This window comes from Lissotriton helveticus, chromosome 6 (assembly GCF_964261635.1).
Source record: "Lissotriton helveticus chromosome 6, aLisHel1.1, whole genome shotgun sequence".
NCBI lineage: Eukaryota > Metazoa > Chordata > Amphibia > Caudata > Salamandridae > Lissotriton > Lissotriton helveticus.
This window is the reverse complement of record NC_136067.1, coordinates 1,421,027,202-1,421,047,051: the sequence shown is the minus strand read 5'-3', so window position 1 is coordinate 1,421,047,051 and position 19,850 is coordinate 1,421,027,202.

Sequence of the window (19,850 nt, the reverse complement as noted above, 5' to 3'; positions counted from 1 at the left end):
GCATCCGTTTCAAATTTAGGTGCATCCTTGATCCACAGCAACATATGTATATGAGGAGCACCTCTTGCTTGGTACTCCTTCCTCCAGAAGAAATCCAACACCTCTCCAAGAGGTGGATTCTTCTTATTCATGATGAAAGACATCATACCTTCAAATCTATGATTGAAGTACCTACATACATTGACTGGATCCAAAGAGCACAGTTCTCCGGGTGTCTTGAATTCGATGTTTTCTACGTTAGCATTTGCCTCTCGTAGAAATTCAAGTAAGTCTTCCCAGCCATACTCAGCACAGCTCAAAGTGAGGAACCATGTGGGAGTTCCTAAGTTCCTCAGCATACATTTTAAATCACCATGACGACGGTACCAGTACTCATTAGTACCACGCTGACACGCCATGAGATTAATCAGGTGAGAATCCAAAATACTGTCTTGGACATTGACTTTATCCATAAAGTCACTTGCCGAGATGTTTTGCATGTGTATACCACTTTTCAAGATGTGGTTCACTGCATATGACAGTCCAGACAGATCGCTTTCAAACAGGAGATGAAACAAATAAGGAATGCATTGTCGAAACCTAGGATCTCCTGCATACAATCGCAAAGTCCGGTATTCAGAAGCAGGAATTTGATGAGGTCGCTCATCATATCTTCCTCCCTGACCTGTTGGAAAAAGCTGTGGGAAACACCGAGCTTCCAAACTTTCCTCCCAAACACTAATGGGACTCCCTTTCGCTTGTTTCATTTGAAACAACTCAATAACATTCCCCATGACTTCCTTGGAATGCAAAGGATGAACACTATAATGTTCATATATTTCTTCACTAGTACAGGGTTCTACTTTCTCAATTTGACCAGCACACAAATCGCTATCCTCTTCCTCACTTACTTCCTCTTCTGCAACATATACATTTTTATAGTATTTATTATATTTTTTCAAATACAATGTTGCCCTTTTGACTTTCCTAACATCTACTAAATCTTGCCATATTTTCTTATTCTTTGTCGGAACCCCATTAACTAAGATAACCAGAGGTTCCTCTTCCACTTTTTCTACTCCAATTGTGTTAATGTTTTTCTTCAAATCTAGAGGCAAATAAACAACTCTTCCCTTTAATCCTCTCTGTAAATCTGATGGAGGCAATTTCCCTGTCTTTGGCTCCATTCTTACAATAGCCTGAAAGGGATGGATACTTTGAATCAAAATAGATTCATAAGTATTTAAATCCTTCAATTCAGAAGGAATTTCAACCAATTCCAGATTATTATGAACTGCTCTAGCAGGCATCTGGTTTTGATTTAATTTGTTACAACAATAAGTACACACACGTTGATCCAATCCCAAATCAAAACAATTTTCTACCATCAAGTATGTTGCAAAATCCTTCCATTCACTATTATTTTCCCTTTCACTTTTTCCATATAAATCCACTAACTTAGTCTGATTCTTATAATAAGTGCGTCGACAACACACACAAGTGAAATTTGGCCTCTCACTTGATTTCACCTCAAACGTCGCAATTTCCCTCTGGAAATTATCTGTACTGGAAACCTGTACACTATCTTCCACATTACTCTCTTCTTCTTGGTCAATTTCAACATTCTCCTCTTTACTTCCAAAGTAACAAAACTCAATTTCTTCACATATATTCTTCACATCTATTTCAGAACCATGCAAAAGAGCAGCGCATAATTGTTTTAGCATAATTGCTGGACTCTTAGCATAATACAACATTCTAACTAATTTCCTCACTTTATTATGATGCACTGCTAGCATCCTGAAATGATGAAAAACACTCTGGCATACTCTCCTGGAAAGACAAGCCAGTGAATGACCATGCAAACCTATCACTTCTCTCACTCTGCAAGGATCTAATTCTTGCAACAACTTCATTTTCTGCTTCAAACTTTTCTTACTAAATGACCGTATAAAATCACAAAGCAAATTGATGGAATCCTGTCGTACACTGCAAATACTACTACACTTCCAGGTGTACACAGGACCCTTAGGACGTCTCCCTAAAACCTCATTACCTAACACCTCTTCTATCTCTGTTCTCACAAGTTTTTCTTTTTCAACTGGACAACCATCTTTCACTTCATAAGCTCGACCACTGGTGTCAACTGCATGCACCAAATCATTATCCTGGAAATAACTCTCCTCATTAAAAAATGCCTCAGAGCTTGAACTATGCATCCATTCTCCAGAAAAAACTTCACAAAAATTACTACGATTAACTATTCTCTTCCATCTACTATTTCTTTTGAAATCATAAATTACCTTGTTTAGCTTCCTAATTCTATTGATTGTCAAAATAAATAACTTACGTTTAAATTCAAATGCCTGATCAATAACTTTCTCAACTATTTTTTTTCTCTTATAAAAAACCACTTTCTGCTGACCGTTCTTAATATTTTTTAACAAATTCCCAATTATCCTGTTGCGGAACATTCGTTTACGAATATCCCTAAACTGTTGTTTCCTTCTACTTTCATGCATAGAGTTATCTCTTACTCTAGCAGTAACATTTCTCATTGGCCTTTCCTTACCATTTGAATTCGGTCTCCTTTTCTGGAGTGAAACATTTTCTGTAGTAATATTTTTTTTACTACACATATTTCTTATGACTGTTTTTCGACTCTTACCCGGTGCTTTCTTGGTGACTTGACAAATCTTTTTGTTAGAGGACTGCTGCAATATTCCATGCTCCTGCTGTCTTTGACGTTTTCCAGCCTTTCTTACTCTTTCTTTGCTAGGCATCCTAAAATCTTGAAATAATGTGCAGTTGAATCTGTGGTAAAATATAATAAAAAATGTTATTAACCACTATTACCCAACAGTAAATTAATAACAGTCATCAAAAACTTAACACACTACTTAAGTATATAATATACTGAAGCCTATCTCCAATTTTTCACTGAACAGGACTCATCTCTTCTTAACCTTGGATAAACCTCACCTACTCTGTGTCCCCTGCACATAATTAAATGTAAAGGGACAGATTTATATTAACTAGCACATCCCCAGGGATGCACCAGTTAACGTGCACCGCTGCTCTGCCACCCACGGTGTGCCGCATTTACAATCAGATAGGACAAAGCTACATCAAAACCCTGCGCCTGCTTGAAGCAGGCATAGATCTTGACGCAGGTAGGCTGAAAGCTAAAGCAACAACTAAGTGTCGTGTGCAGAAGTTACAAAAAAGGAAAAATGGCGTTTAAACCAGTAATGAGACCATGCTAACGTAATACAGAGTAAAAATATCCAGGATCTACATCAGTTTGGGGTTCACGAACCTGGCAGGTACAAGGCACTGAGGCTTTCCACCGTGCATGTCTCATCCCAAAACATATGTTGTTTGTGAATGAAACAATTTCCCAGACCAAATGCTTTGGATTGGCTACTTCTAAAAAATTAAACACCCCTACTATCCCGGAGTTAGAGGAATACGATGGTTGGAGTAATTTTACTCGTTGTCTATTAAAGATTTACAGGCCCTACTCCGTAATTCTTCCTTTAACATTTCCAGTATAAATCCAAAAGGTTGACTGCTTTGGCAACGTGCCTTATCCACGGTTTAATAACGCTGCCTTTTGCTTTATATAAGTTTTCAAATTGTATGAAATATATACCAATAGGTCGTTATTAACCTTTAGGTAGTGGTTTTCTTCATCAAGTCTGGTCGCTTCCATACACATACAGATTTTCAAAGATGATCAAGAACTTTATCTGAATGGAGAGGAATGCACTGAGACGCCAGATCATTCACTAATGTGTAGGCACAGACAGTTACACGGTTCATGCAACAAACACCGACCAAATATGGCTTGCGTGTTGCAAGGCACGCCAGTTCCTGCTATCATCCCCACGTTCAAGTTCTTGGAAAATGGTAGTTATTTGATGCTCAATAATGAAGATTGTTCTGGGTTAATTAAAAGTATTCATTTTATCGTAACAGTAAATGAACGGGTTATTTGCTGCAGAAATGTTCTATTTCCTCCCACACATGAACATAGGGAGTTTTCAATCTGGCCACAAATACCAACCTTGGGAGCACATTTCAACAGCATGGCAAGAATAAGAGCTCTTTTGTCTCAGAGAGAGGTGGCCTTGAGTTCGGCCCGTGAAACTTTCGTGCTTCACATAGCGAACACCCGTACAGAGGTGCAGACCCTTTTAAATACAGATTCGACTTTGCATTTCAGCAAGATTACCCATTCATTTCCATGCAGCAGGAGGCCCATAGGAATGAAGGTGCAATTTGCGATTAGCAATTACCTCATCGCAAATTACGAATTTTTCCGACGGTGCAAGGGTATCTCAAGAACACCCTGCTGCACCCCTGAAAAAAAAATTTGGGGTCATATGGCGCACATAAATTTTGAAAACATTCCTTTACCTCAAAAACGATTTTCAACTCATAATTTGAAAACACTGCACATGGGGAAATGACTTAAAATGTCCTTAAGACACATAAAAGCATTTTTTGATTGCCTTTGCAGCATGTTTCAGTCACCTTTAACATGCCTATGTAACGGAAACATTCAAAATCTAAATTTGCCATGCACAGGTGGGAGCATATTTACAAGCAATTTGCTCCACAGACAAACTTCTTACATTGAAATGGGAAAGACTCTCAATTACCTTATAAAGAAGCAGACACCATTATATCCTTCTCATCAATATTAAAACCATTGCTTTTTCTCAAAAACGATTTACAAGTCATAATTTGAAAACACTCCACAGCTCCTATGCACATAAAAGCCCTGTCAGTACTAATACTTCACATTTTCTCCAATTACAATTTCTCAAACAAACAAAATCTATTTGTGAAACACTTGAGACAAAGCAACATTTCAAAAACACAACTTTCTTCATAATTTTCTCCTTAAAGCACACTATTTTCTATCTAAATTAAAGAAATTTTTTCTCACCTTAGCAAGTACTTTCAGTTTCAAAACAGTCTCAGAAACACACCAATTTGTCTTCAGCAGAGCAAAAGGTATGCACTCCAGAGTCTGCAGCTATCAAAAGCACAGAAATGCTGTAATTCCTCACACAGATCTCTCATGTCACCCAATCAAAACTCTTCCCTCACTTTTTTTCAAAGCAAAACCCTTCCCCCCTCTGCCCCCTCTCTGCTTTTTCTGCATAGCAACCACCTCTTGCAAGACCTCTCACACAACAATGTTGCAATTGAACTCTGAACTCTCAGTGCACCTGCATATCCAAAGCATTCTTTCATTTAATGATTTTTTCTTCGCCACTCAAAATACATCTTTCAACGAACTCATCCATGCACACTAACTTTCTGTTTTCAGCAATCAAAATCCACCAATCACTCTTACTGCTTCATTAACACAGAAACTCCTCAGTTTTTTTCATTTTACACTCTCATTTTTTCAACTGCCATTTCATTGCCACACTTCATCTGACTGCAGGAGAACCTTCTCTCGCCATGTTTTCTGTCTGGATTGTTGGACATAGCTACATCTATTGGGCTCAAAGGTACGCTGAAAACAGGAATTTACCTAACCTCAATTTACAAGATGTGGAAATTAAGTGGTTTGGCCACAGAGGATTAAAATGTCACCAATTGATACCATTGGTGAAAACCTTTATGCATTTGCCAAAACCTGACCTGTTAATTGTGCACTGTGGAGGTAATGATTTGGGCACTTTGACTGGGGTAGGTCTGGAAATGCTTTTAAAGGACACCTTTGAGCAATTGATGGCACTTTTTCCTCAGACTGCCTTGGTATATTCAAATATATGCCAAAGACAGAAATGGAGGTGGTCGAACCAATTTTGTCCACAAATTGAGAAATCGAGGAAGCATGTAAACAAATCTGTTTCAGCTTACATGAGAGACCATGGAATGGGCTCCCTGTACAACAATAACTTGCGTTACTACATGCAAGATATCTACAGAGGAGATGGAGTTCACTTCTCAGATGAGGGCAACAGAGTTTTCACTCTGAATTTAAGAATGTGCATTGGTACCTACTTATAAGTACCTAAATGTACCATAAACCCAAAAGCTCTTCTCAGAGCTACCCTACATCTGATCACTCACAATTATTATTGTACTCTAACTTTTTTCACTAATTTTCAAGAAAGTACGCTCCCCAGAACGCTTCCCGGTTCGCGAACCGAGCGCACTCCACGCAAAAAAACTAAAAAAACTGTATATATTTTTTTGCCCTGCGAGAACCTTTCAAAGCCTCCACATCAAACCTAGGGGGTCAGGGACGATCTACTATGCCCCCTTATGGTCATTTGCCCCTTCGCTTTGGCCTCCTCTTGTCTCTCGATCCTACCGAGAGACAAGATGGCGGCCGCTACGGACTGTTTGGAATGTTTACAGACGCCGAAAAACCAATCAGCTTCGCAAACCTCCGTAACGCGAAAAGTACGCGAAGCGGAGCGCTGTTACAGATATATATCTTTTTTTGAACGTTAATTTCTCAAAATCCACTGGAGCACATATATTGAGACCTAGCAAAGGCACATCGGGCTACCAGTCCCTACAATTTTGCCAAGTTTCGTGCAAATCCATTCAGCCGTTCGATTATTATTATTATTTTTTTTTTTGCCCCGCGGGGCCCTTTTAAAACCTCCACATCAAACCTAGGGGGTCAGCGAGGATCTACTATTCCCCCTTATGGTCATTTGCCCCTTCGCTTTCGCCTCCTCTTGTCTCTCGATCCTACCGAGAGACAAGATGGCGGCCGCTACGGACTGTTTGGAATGTTGACAGACGCCGGAGAACCAATCAGCTTCGCTTCACAAAGCTCCGTTGCGCGAAAAGTCCGCGAACCAGACCGCTGCCTGGTCCGCGCTTACAGATATATATCTTTTTTTAAACGTTAATTTCTCAAAATCCACTGGAGCACATATATTGAGACCTACAAAAGGCACATCGGGCTACCAGTCCCTACAATTTTGCCAAGTTGCGTGCAAATCCATTCAGCCGTTCGGGCTAAAAGTGAGGCCAACCGCCCTATGGAAATTAACATGGGAAAAACACGTTTTGGGACCCCCCTTTTTTCTCGGCCCCCCCTTGACGAACCCCCCCCAAATTTTCAAAGGCTGCTCAGAAACAAAATGTGCCATTTTCCTGAAAATTTCAGCCAATTCCGTCCACAAACGGCAAAGTTATTAGACATAGAATTTTCAAAAAACCCATAGAGAAAAAATCCTAACTATATATACCTACTGGCGACCGCCAGTAGGTAATATATATATATATATATATATATCCTGTACACCGTTTGTCTCCAAACTCGCGCGTTCGTGCAACACAGCAAGCAGACTCCGGACACGGACCTCGAGGTGTATAAAAAGGTTTTATTTAGCAGAAAGAGTCACCATATATATATATTACCTACTGGCGGTCGCCAGTAGGTATATATAGTTAGGATTTTTTCTCTATGGGATTTTTGAAAATTCTATGTCTAATAACTTTGGAGTTTGTGGACGGAATTGGCTGAAATTTTCAGGAAAATGGCACATTTTGTTTCTGAGCAGCCCTTGAAAATTTGGGGGGGGTTCGTCAAGGGGGGGCCGAGAAAAAAGGGGGGTCCCAAAACGTGTTTTTAACATTGAGTTTTCCATAGGGCGGTTGGCCTCACTTTTAGCCCGAACGGCTGAATGGATTTGCACGAAACTTGGCAAAATTGTAGGGACTGGTAGCCCGATGTGCCTTTTGTAGGTCTCAATATATGTGCTACAGTGGATTTTGAGAAAATAACGTTTAAAAAAGATATATATCTGTAACAGCAGACCGGGCAGCGCTCCAGGACGCGTACTTTTCGCGCAACGGAGCTTTGTGAAGCGAAGCTGATTGGTTCTCCGGCGTCTGTCAACATTCCAAACAGTCCGTAGCGGCCGCCATCTTGTCTCTCGGTAGGATCGAGAGACAAGAGGAGGCCAAAGCGAAGGGGCAAATGACCATAAGGGGGAATAGTAGATCCTCGCTGACCCCCTAGGTTTGATGTGGAGGTTTTAAAAGGGCCCCGCGGGGCAAAAAAAATAAAAAATAATAATAATCGAACGGCTGAATGGATTTTCACGAAACTTGGTAAAATATTAGGACTGGTAGCCCGATGTGCCTTTGCTAGGTCTCAATATATGTGCTCTAGTGGATTTTGAGAAATTAACGTTCAAAAAAAGATATATATCTGTAACAGCGCTCCGCTTCGCGTAACGGAGGTTTGCGAAGCTGATTGGTCATTCTGTCACTGGGCTATAGTTGGGCTACATCTGGCTGATATTTGGGCTACATTTGTTTTTTTTGTCTCTGGCGGCCATCTTTGGGCTACATTGGGCTACATTTGGCTTCATTGGGCTTCATTGGGCTACATTGGGCTACATTTGGGCTCCAACATATATATAGGCCAATGTAGCCCAATATATATTTTTCAAAGTTAATTTTCGTAAAAACCACTGGAGCATATATCTTGAGACATAGCAAAGGCACATCGGGCTACCAGTCCCTACAATTTTGCCAAGTTTCGTGGAAATCCATTCAGCCGTTCGAGCTAAAAGTGAGTCCAACCGCCCTATGGAAATGAAGGAAATGAATGGGTAATTTGTAATTAGCAAATAGCTAATCGCAAACTAGGAATGGTAAAGAATCGCTATTTATTCCTTAAAGTTCGCTATTTAGGAAATGCAAAAAACTTTGATGATACATATGGCGGTTCATCTCGAACAAGATAAGAAGCATAGGGATAGATTTATGATGACTGGCGCATCACCAGGGATGTGTTAGTCATTCTGTGCCGCTGTTCCGTCACCTATGGTGTGCTGCATTTACAATGCGGCGCATCATGGGGCAAAAACAGCACAGATGCATGATGTAACTGTGCCGTAAAGGTGGCGCATTGCTGGAGTTGTATCGCAAGTGTGATGAAGCTCCAGGAAGGGTCGGGGGTGCCCCTGTTGCAGGGTTTCTGTTCTCACACAGAATTGTGGACAGAGGATTGGAACCTCGGCGAATTAGGGTGCCCCAAAACTCACCTTAGTACTCAAAAACCCCTTAGCAAGCTAGGTACAGTGTCACATTGGATATAACAAACTCTCAATGTTTAGACAATCCAGAATATGAACTTATAGTACCTCAGGATACGTGGAACTCATGAACAGTCGGTCGTTATATATTTCTTAGAAACCAGAACATGGAGTTAAGAAGAACACATGTGTATTTGAAATGTTTATTTACTAATGCCGTCTTCTCAGGCGTAGTATCTTAGATAATACAAGTACACATATTATCAGTAGCAAAATTACCAGCATAGTTACTAGTACATAAAAAGCGAATGGTGACAGTATGTTAACATGCTGTAAATGAATAAGAGTTATCAACACTTATAAGCAGCCACGGGCCGTGGAGGGAGTTACGGTGGGGCAGGGAGGCGGGGAGGGGCAGGGTGGAGAGGGCTCCACCCTGCCCCTCCCCCTCCCCGCCTCCCTGCCCCATCGTAACTCCCTCCACGGCCCGCGGCTGCTTATATCTCACCCTCCCTAATACACATATTATATTATTTGCTAAGAAGGTCTCTTTGTGTTGGTTTAGGGCGTGCCCATACTTTAGTGTCTTAGATTTGAAGGAATCAAATCAGCATACACCAGCTCTCTCTTCATGTGAACCGCATCAAGTGTTGTGTATGTGTGTTCGGCAAAGCAATATAAAACCCGCCTCATGCCCAGAATTGGCAGAAGCTGCACTTATGTTATGAGTATGAAGTCGTGGAGATCAGACCTCATAACAATTCTGTATCGTGTTGTTCTTGAAACTTCAGCACTCGCTGTACAGATATAGTTTAACAAGTAAAGCAGATAGTAGAGCAATAACATATTATTCTCATGTAAATCACGATGAACTATTAGGTTGAAAGCTAAAGCAACAACTAAGTGTCGTGTGCAGAAGTTGCAAAAAAGGAAAAATGGCGTTTAAACCGGTAATGAGCCCATGCTAACTTAACACGGTGTAAAGATATCCAGGACCTAGATGACACCTCCCCATGATCCGGAAACGAACTGAATAAGATAATAGAAGTGCCATCTCATGAGAGCAGATTGCAACTTTATATGTGGACGGTCCGCAAGGTAAAATATTAAAAACTAGGAAAATTTAATGCTAAAGAAAAATAAAACAGCCAAGTACTTTATCGAGTCTTAAGCCAATAGGCAAGCTAAATAATAAAAACTTGACAAATAAGTCAATGAATTGTCAATGAAATGCTAGTACTCAGCATATCAAAAATGAAAAAGGTCTATGACATAACTGTGTATGCAAAATAAGCTGCAACAGCCTCCAATAGGAAGTCACCGTCTTCATCCGAAAAGAGTTCAGCCATCCAATTTAAAAGCGGAAAAGAACATACGTGCTCTCCCAGCACCGGATCCTCTATCACCATCAGAGGACAGCTCGGTGGGTTTTCAAGAAAGCTCTGTTCCAAGAAAGACTGTGTTGCCGCCAGTAAATTCCAGGGACCAATTAGTCCATGCATCAATGCCACAGCCATAATCCTTTCGCCAGGACAAACCAACTCGTGAGTAATGATAGGAGTCATCAGCTGATTAAAGTCGACGTCAGGAGAAACCGGTCCGCAGAGACACAAATCAATGGCCCAATCGAAATCACAGGTCAGGCAGTGAAATACAGGCTGGACACAGGTGAAGTAGGAGAATCGAAAAGATAATCCATATGCCGTGCTTAATATCGCCAACGGCATTGTGCCATAATATTCTAGCATGCGATTGCGGAACAGTGTCAGCAGCTGCAGGGCGGGAGGTTGCATAGGAGGGACATCCATATTTAAAAATGTAAAAAAGCACAAGAGCGTCCGCTGGTAATGCAAGTAAAAATGGCAATCCACGAAGCAGAGTGGAAAAAATAGAATGAAAGAAAGCAGGGATGACTCCAAAGATTTTCTCAAATGAAGTCACGAGACCACTGGTAACAACTTTAAAAAAGTGCGCCAGGGCCGTTGTGGAGGATGCGTTAAAGATAGTCCGAACCATCTTGCTGAAATGGAAAGGCAAATCTGAATTGAAAAGGGTCTGCACCCCTGTACGGGTGTTCGCTATGTGAAGCACGAAAGTTTCACGGGCCGAACTCAAGGCCACCTCTCTCTGAGACAAAAGAGCTCTTATTCTTGCCATGCCGTTGAAATCTGCTCCCAAGGTTGGTATTTGTGGCGAGATTGAAAACTCCCTATGTTCATGTGTGGGAGGAAATAGAACATTTCTGCAGCAAATAACCCGTTCACTTACTGTTACGATAAAAGGAATACTTTTAATTAACCCAGAACAATCTTCATTATTGAGCATCAAATAACTACCATTTTCCAACAACTTGAATGTGGGGATGATAGCAGGAACTGGCGTGCCTTGCAACACGCAAGCCATATTTGGTCGGTGTTTGTTGCATGAACCGTGTAACTGTATGTGCCTACACATTAGTGAATGATCTGGCGTCTCAGTGCATTCCTCTCCATTCAGCTAAACTTCTTGATCATCTTTGAAACATCTGTATGTGTATGGAAGCGACCAGACCTCATGAAGAAAAGCACTACCTAAAGGTTCATAACGACCTATTGGTATATATTTCATACAATTTGAAAACTTATATAAAGCAAAAGGCAGCGTTATTAAACCGTGGATAAGGCACGTTGCCAAAAAACCCGCAATCCTCTGCTGATGATGTCACTGAGCATGTCATGAATGATGTAATATGTGACATCATCAGCAGTGGATTACGGGTAATAGTATCTCTAGTTTACTCCCCTATAGCTGTCTTTCTTTTAACATAAGTGTCTGTTTCCTTCCCTTATACTTACTGTTTTTGGTTCGCTTCCGGTTCGCGTACCGGCGAGCGAACTGGGAAGCGAACTAAGAGAAATAGAGGTTGGCACAGTTCCAAATATTGTGCCAATTTTTTAATAACGGGGAGGTAGTTCTGAAAAGAACTTTTTTTTAATTGTTTTTGTTGTTTTATATTTTTTTTATTATTTTTCGGAACATTTTTTTACTTTTTTTGAATTTTTCTGAACAGTTTTATATTTTTTGGGGTTTTTCTTGGAGGGGGCAATGAAAACGATTCATTGTAAAGGGCTCAACAGGAGCAACAAAACAAAAAAAAAGTATTTATTATTTTGGGCGTTTCGTACAAACTTGCATATGATATTCAATAGCTCTGTTGATCAGAGTGATGCTTCTTTCTCCGTAGCAAATGAATCCATCGCAATATACGCAGATGTGTTTTACTTCACCAAATCTCATTTGTATATTTGGCACCATCTCCCTGCCCTCTGGTCCCGTTACTTCCGGTACAACAGATCTTCTGGCCATAATAGGGAGATTATCTAGGTCATTCCGAAACTGTGCAGCACTGTAGTTGTTAGGATGCCACCTAGTCATATGGCGATGCATTGTGTAGTTTCCGAAACTGTATTTTTTCTCGGTTCCTCTGGACAGTCTATCTTGACATATAAGGCAAGTTACGTATCTTGCATTTACTTTTTTCTGACCTTTGGGAATTTAAAAAAATTGCCAAATGAAGTTTTCTTTCCGGTGAGACGTCCTGGGCTCCTCAGGCAAAAACTGCCTCTCTTCGTGCTCGTCGTTCTGTTCCTCTTCTTCCTCTTCTTGTTGAATTATAACTTGAGCAGGTGGTCCACTCTTCCTTGGATGTGGTGGAGGTGGTGGGGAAGCACCAGCTGAAGCTACTAAAGAAGCCATTGCTCAGTGATCACAAAGGGTCTTTCTCTCACAATGATGAAAGTCAGAGTGAGGAAAGAAGGAGGGATTTTCATCATTTGGGAAAAACAAGAGTTCTCAACCAATGAAAAGTGTTCATTTTAGATTATATGACCTAGTCTTACATCATTAGGAAACCAAAAGTGAAATGAACCAATGAAAAGTGTTATTACCAAGTCACATGACCTGCTGTGTTTACGTTAAGCGCTTTGCAGGGCCTCCCGGTTTGCTTCCAGAAACCTGCGCTTTGCGACTCGCTTCGCGTACCAGTTCGCTAACGTAGCACGTCATATGACGTATCACGCGACAACGTGAAACGTCATGCGGACGGGAGGCGTCACGATGTTGTTTTCTAACGCGGCAGTTGCGGTAAAGAAACGTTTACCGGCTCGCGGTCTATTTCGCGGCATCAAGGTCAGCTAACGGGAAGCTTCCCGATTCGCGAAGCGGGAACGAAGAAAAAAAAACATTTAAAAAAAAAATTATTCATAAACATATAAAATATATTTTTGGATTTAAAGAAGAATACATTTTACAGCTACAGATATTAGCTGTTAAAAAACCAATGAAATTCACTGAAAAAACCATAGGTTATAGACCATATATAGTTAGGAATTAGCATTTACAAAACCTTGAAAATTCACTGAAAAAACCATAGGTTATAGACCATATATAGTTAGGAATTAGCATTTACAAAACCTTATTTTACTCACACAAAACCATTGAAATTCCATATATAGTTAGTTGCACTAACTATATATCGCGCACCCGCAATCCACTGCTGATGATGTCACATATTACATCATTCATGACATGGTCAGTGACATCACTGATGACATCACTGATGACATCTCAGATGACATCACTGATGACATCACTGATGACATCTGATTTGACATCAATGACCACATCACTGATGATATCATTCATGTGACAATACAATGCATCTCCTCACATTTTAATATAACCTCTGTTTCACCCAGTGTTAAATACAGAGTATAATTTTTGAAACCATTGACACACCAATACTAGTTACTACATACGCACTCACTGATTGCTATGTCTACACACACATTCACTCATTCACCCATACAATCATTCATACATACAATCACTCATCTTTACAAAGCTATCATATGCACTCATACACCTATACAGACACTCACAGTCTGCCACTCATCCATGGAGTTACTCACACACGTAGTCAGTCCTGTTAAAGAATCAATGACACTTCCATTTTCTTGTCTATACAGTTAAACATAGAGCACCTTACATTTTCAAACATATACTAACACATACTTACCTTCTTATAGAATCATTGATACAAGTACACATTGATCTGCACAGAGTCACACACCTCCCAGCCAGCCAGCCACACACACACTCAGTCTCCCATACAAATACTTGGACAATCAATCAGTAACCAATATAGTTAATCATATAGCTACTGATCAACACATGCAGCAGTTTACAGAACAACAGACATAATGATGCACAAATTAAGACAGTTTAGTCACTAACCCATGCACTCAGTGAGACACATTTAATCACTCACTCATACATTCAGTCATGCACCTACTAAATCCTTTGTCCAGACACTTATACTTCCACTCATTCTTCAATATGTAAGACACATTTTAACTTTACAGAAACACACAGTCACTGGATGATGTCATCAGTGATGTCATCAGTGATGTCATTTGAGATGTCATCAGTGATGTCATCAGTGATGTCATTTGAGATGTTATCAGTGATGTCATTTGAGATGTCGTCAGTGATGTCATCAGTGATGTCATTTGAGATGTCATCAGTGATGTCATCAGTGATGTCACTGACCATGTCATGAATGATGTAATATGTGACATCATCAGCAGTGGATTGCGGGTGCGCGATATATAGTTAGTGCAACTAACTATATATGGAATTTCAATGGTTTTGTGTGAGTAAAATAAGGTTTTGTAAATGCTAATTCCTAACTATATATGGTCTATAACCTATGGTTTTTTCAGTGAATATATATATATATATATATATATATATATTACCTACTGGCGGTCGCCAGTAGGTATATATAGTTAGGATTTTTTCTCTATGGGTTTTTTGAAAAATCTATGTCTAATAACTTTGGCGTTTGTGGACAGAATTGGCTGAAATTTTCAGGAAAGTGGCACATTTTGTTTCTGAGCAGCCCTTGAAAATTTGGGGGGGGTTCGTCAAGGGGGGGCTGAGAAAAAAGGGGGGTCCCAAAACGTGTTTTTAACATTGAGTTTCCCATAGGGCGGTTGGCCTCACTTTTAGCCCGAACGGCTGAATGGATTTGCACGAAACTTGGCAAAATTGTAGGGACTGGTAGCCCGATGTGCCTTTTGTAGGTCTCAATATATGTGCTACAGTGGATTTTGAGAAATTAACGTTTAAAAAAAGATATATATCTGTAACAGCGGACCGGGCAGCGCTCCAGGACGCGTACTTTTCGCGCAACGGAGCTTTGTGAAGCGAAGCTGATTGGTTCTCCGGCGTCTGTCAACATTCCAAACAGTCCGTAGCGGCCGCCATCTTGTCTCTCGGTAGGATCGAGAGACAAGAGGAGGCCAAAGCGAAGGGGCAAATGACCATAAGGGGGAATAGTAGATCCTCGCTGACCCCCTACGTTTGATGTGGAGGTTTTAAAAGGGCCCCGCGGGGCAAAAAAACCCCAAAATAATAATAATCGAACGGCTGAATGGATTTGCACGAAACTTGGCAAAATATTAGGGACTGGTAGCCCGATGTGCCTTTGCTAGGTCTCAATATATGTGCTCCAGTGGATTTTGAGAAATTAACGTTAAAAAAAAGATATATATCTGTAACAGCGCTCCGCTTCGCGTACTTTTCGCGTTACAGAGCTTTGCGAAGCTGATTGGTTCTCCGGCGTCTGTCAACATTCCAAACAGTCCGTAGCGGCCGCCATCTTGTCTCTCGGTAGGATTGAGAGACAAGAGGAGGCCAAAGCGAAGGGGGAAATGACCATAAGGGGGCATAGTAGATCCTTCCTGACCTCTTAGGTTTGATGTACCATTTTGCCAAGTTTGGTGTAATTCCGTTCAGCCATTCAGTCTGTAGACGTATGTAAATGTCCTATGGAAAATTGCATGGGGAAAACACATTTGAAAGTGTTGAAATTTAGAACCAATTAAAATGTTACTTTGGTTTTGTATTTGTGTGTGATGAAAGTTAATTGGTTATGTATATATGTCAAATGAGAGGAAACCACAGCCATTTTGTGATACTACTGTCTGAGGTACATTTGTGAGGAATTTTTGGTGGTGAATTTCTGGTGTTTGATTTACACAGTACTAACACTTCTGCTACTTTTAAAAAGGTGAGTTGTTAATTTGTAAGGGGAACTATGTTGTACACTTGAAGATAATTTGAAAAATGTTTTCTGTTATTTATTTGCAGTCCTTCTGTTATACTAAATACTTGATAAAGTTAGTTTTATATTATGTATTACTAAAAACGATAAATGAAAGTGATTATTTTTTTCTGCAATTTACAGCAAGCAATTTCAAAATAAAATGGCTCACAATGAAGAGACCGTGGCAATTTCTTTTGAATTGTCCACTACATTGATTGAAATTGAGAGCACCAATAATGAAATATTGTCACAAGGAGGACATGACTTGTATGATTCCATTAGATTGATTGAAATGGACAGCACCAAGAATGAAATATTGTCACAAGGAGATGACTTGAATGATTCCACTACATTGATTGAAATTGAGAGCACCAATAATGAAATATTGTCACAAGGAGGAGATGACTTGTATGATTCCATTAGATTGATTGAAATGGACAGCACCAATAATGAAATATTGTCACAAGGAGGAGATGACTTGAATGATTCCACTACATTGATTGAAATTGAGAGCACCAATAATGAAATATTGTCACGAGGAGATCACTTGAATGATTCCACTACATTGATTGAAATTGACAGCACCAATAATGAAATATTGTCACAAGGAGGAGATGACTTGAATGATTTTTTTGATCAATCTCTTGATGGCGAATTTATCGAGTGTTTGGAGACCATAGAGTTACAAGAATCATCATTGGAGACTTTTAATGAGGACATTGCTGATGAGGACATGTTACTAGTTCTTTCAAATTTAGAAAATTCTGAAGAATAAATTTATATTTAGAAATCAAAAATTGTTTGAGACATTATTCATTTTTATTTTTAATTTATGAGGTTGTAGCGAAGTGATTGTAGTATAAAATGAGACTTATAGTATAGAGTGCAACATTTTTATGTTACATGGTAAGTTTACTCATATTTACTTCCCTTCTGCCACTATATTATCTCCAATGTGTATTTGACATCTCTTCTTCATCTCCGGCCTCCTTTCTCTCACTGTGTGTCTCCGATGCATCTTATCGCTGCTATTTTGTGTAATTACAGAAGAGAGTAAAATAAAATAGTTCGGAACGTGAAAAGGGGGCAAAGTAGAGTACTCCTCACCCCCTAGGCCTTTTTAGGCGGTCCCAAAAGGATCAGTTTCTGCTTTCCTGAGAGATTATGGTATGAGTTCCATATACCACAATAACTTGCATTACAACATGCAAGATATCTATCTCCTATTACCAACTTTTGGAGATATTCGCGCTAAGCGCGAATATCTCCAAAAAGTAACACCTGCCCTGAGCAGTTCTTAGCCATGTTATCCAATGGGAGGTGGATAACATGGCTAAGAGCATTAGCTCGGTAATGCATGAATATCGCTGAGTTTTTAGCGATATTCATGCATTGCGGCCCTTTATTATCGCATTTGCGATAAACCTTGATAATAGCAAGGTTTATCTTCGATAATTTCTGACGATGCTTAGTGGTAAAAAATTGGTTGGTAAGCATCGTTAGCGATAAATATCGCTTAACTTTGGTAATATGCCCCAACGTCTGTTAACGTTCGATTCGAAGGAAATGAGGAAGTGTTGAAAAACATTGTCTGCGCCATCTTGCCTTTTTTGAAATGCCACACTTTTGTCGTGCACGGCAGCCATTTTAGATGTCTTGACCAGACCCACTCTCTGCACGCTGTCGATTCGTAGCATGGCTCCTCACCCACGGAAGCATCTTCCCTAGGCACTGGTCACCACCGCTCTCTGTCTTATGCATGGGCAATAAACCGCCCCCCATCTGCGCTGCTCTTCCCTGAGAATCACACTCTGTGCCCGCCCGACACCTCCCTTTCGCCCTATTCACTACCGCACCCTCTGACACTCCTCTTTCTCTGTGTCCGATTGTCCAGGCTATCAGCTAGCCCTGCAGATGTAGTTTATGGCCCCAGCTGTAAAGAATCAACCCTCTTCAAAGGAGTTATAGTAGATCAAGGCCCACACCCGATGAGATCCGTCACACCACACGTGTTCCTACTATCTGAAAACCATCCTGTATTGTGATTGGGGAGGGGACCGAGCCTGAAGCGGAAGATTCCAGGAATGACTCTTTGTACATCAAAGTTTTTACAATTATGTGTCACATTAAAAATATATAGCACTCCAACAAAGTAGTAGGAATATAAAACTTTAATAACATATAAATATATACAAGAAAACAAAAACAGTAAAAACATTTAAACAACGAAGAGACCGTGGCAATTTCTTTTGAATTATCCAATAGATTTATTGAAATTGACAGCACCAATAATGAAATATTCTTGTCAGTAGCGGTCTGTTGTGCGAATAGTTCCAAGGCAGCAGAACGCGCTGAAATCTAGATGGCACGAAAGTGATGTCTAGTAAGTTGCCGCCCAGCAAAAAACGGCGTGGGGCGCCGCGGGGGTGAGTGAGTCCAGTAGGCACCACAGCTATTCTTACCGGCATTGCAGAATTACTGCTGGGGACAATGCCTGTGCTGTAGCAGGGTCACAGCAGAAACAAAAAGGATTCTGTTGAAGATGTTGTTGGTTTTCAATTTGAAAACAGTTCTGGTGTCAACTGCTATGCTAATGTAGTGGTTAATGTTTTGTTTTCTCTAGAAAATGTAAAAGAGGGGGAGGCAGTCCAAAGTTCCGTTAAAAGGGCAAAGGAAAGGATCGGTGGTTTGAACTATCAGTCAAAAAGGGGAGGGGGTGCAATAATTTTTCCTACCGGGTCACACTGTGCTTTCACCGGAAGTGAGGTCTGCAGGATTCTAGTAATTCAAAGTGAGGCTGGCGCCAGCATGGGAGCGCCGACGTCCCGCGGATACAGTTTCGTCACTCCACGGGCGATCATGGCAGTCATTCCCCATCGGGGGTCGGAGACTCCCGCGGCTCCTCTAGAATCTTCAAGGTCGTGGAGGACTACGGTGGTGGAGTCAACCAGTGACCGGGCCATTTCTTTATGCTGGGCCCGCTCTTGCCAGGTCGACCGCCATTTTGAGAGTTCGGCAGCTACCGGCGATCGCGGGGTCACATGAGCGGACGGGCTCCACCCTGCCGGGCGAGACGTTGCAGCATGGCCACAGTGGAAGAACCCTTTTCCGGGCGCCTGGAGCGCTGAGGGTGCAGCTGGGAAGCCTCCACCTGGGGAGGCGGGAGAGGCCTGTTCGCACCGTCTCTCCCTCCCAGTGCACCCCACGGCGTCTCGCTTGAGATTTGTTATGGCCGGACCAGGCAATGAGGACGAGGGGGGGGGGGGGTCGGAGGCATGTGCAAGACATCCCCCCCCAGTGTTGTCGCAGCCATTATAAAAGAAAGAAGTGTCCCGTCCGTCTTCGGGCCGGGCTTCCGGTGGATGTCGGCCGGACGCCCCTGGCTCTGGCCCCATGAACGGGTTTCTTGGTTTATCGGCTGCAGCCGGATCCCGTCGGCCTCGGCCCCCGACCGTTGGTGGTCGGACCGGAAGAGCATGTGGCGGGACTACCTGCAACTCTCAAGGGCCACCGCGGCCGGACTGGGAGAGAGAGGGGAGGGTCGAGGAGACATTCCCCCCCCCCTGCAACTGTTCAGCGTTGTAAAGGCAATCCCCTGGCCGGGTCCCGCTGGCCTCGGCCTCTCCTCCGGCTACACCCTACGTTAGGATCTCCTGGCCGAGGCGTGGCAGCAGGACCTGCCT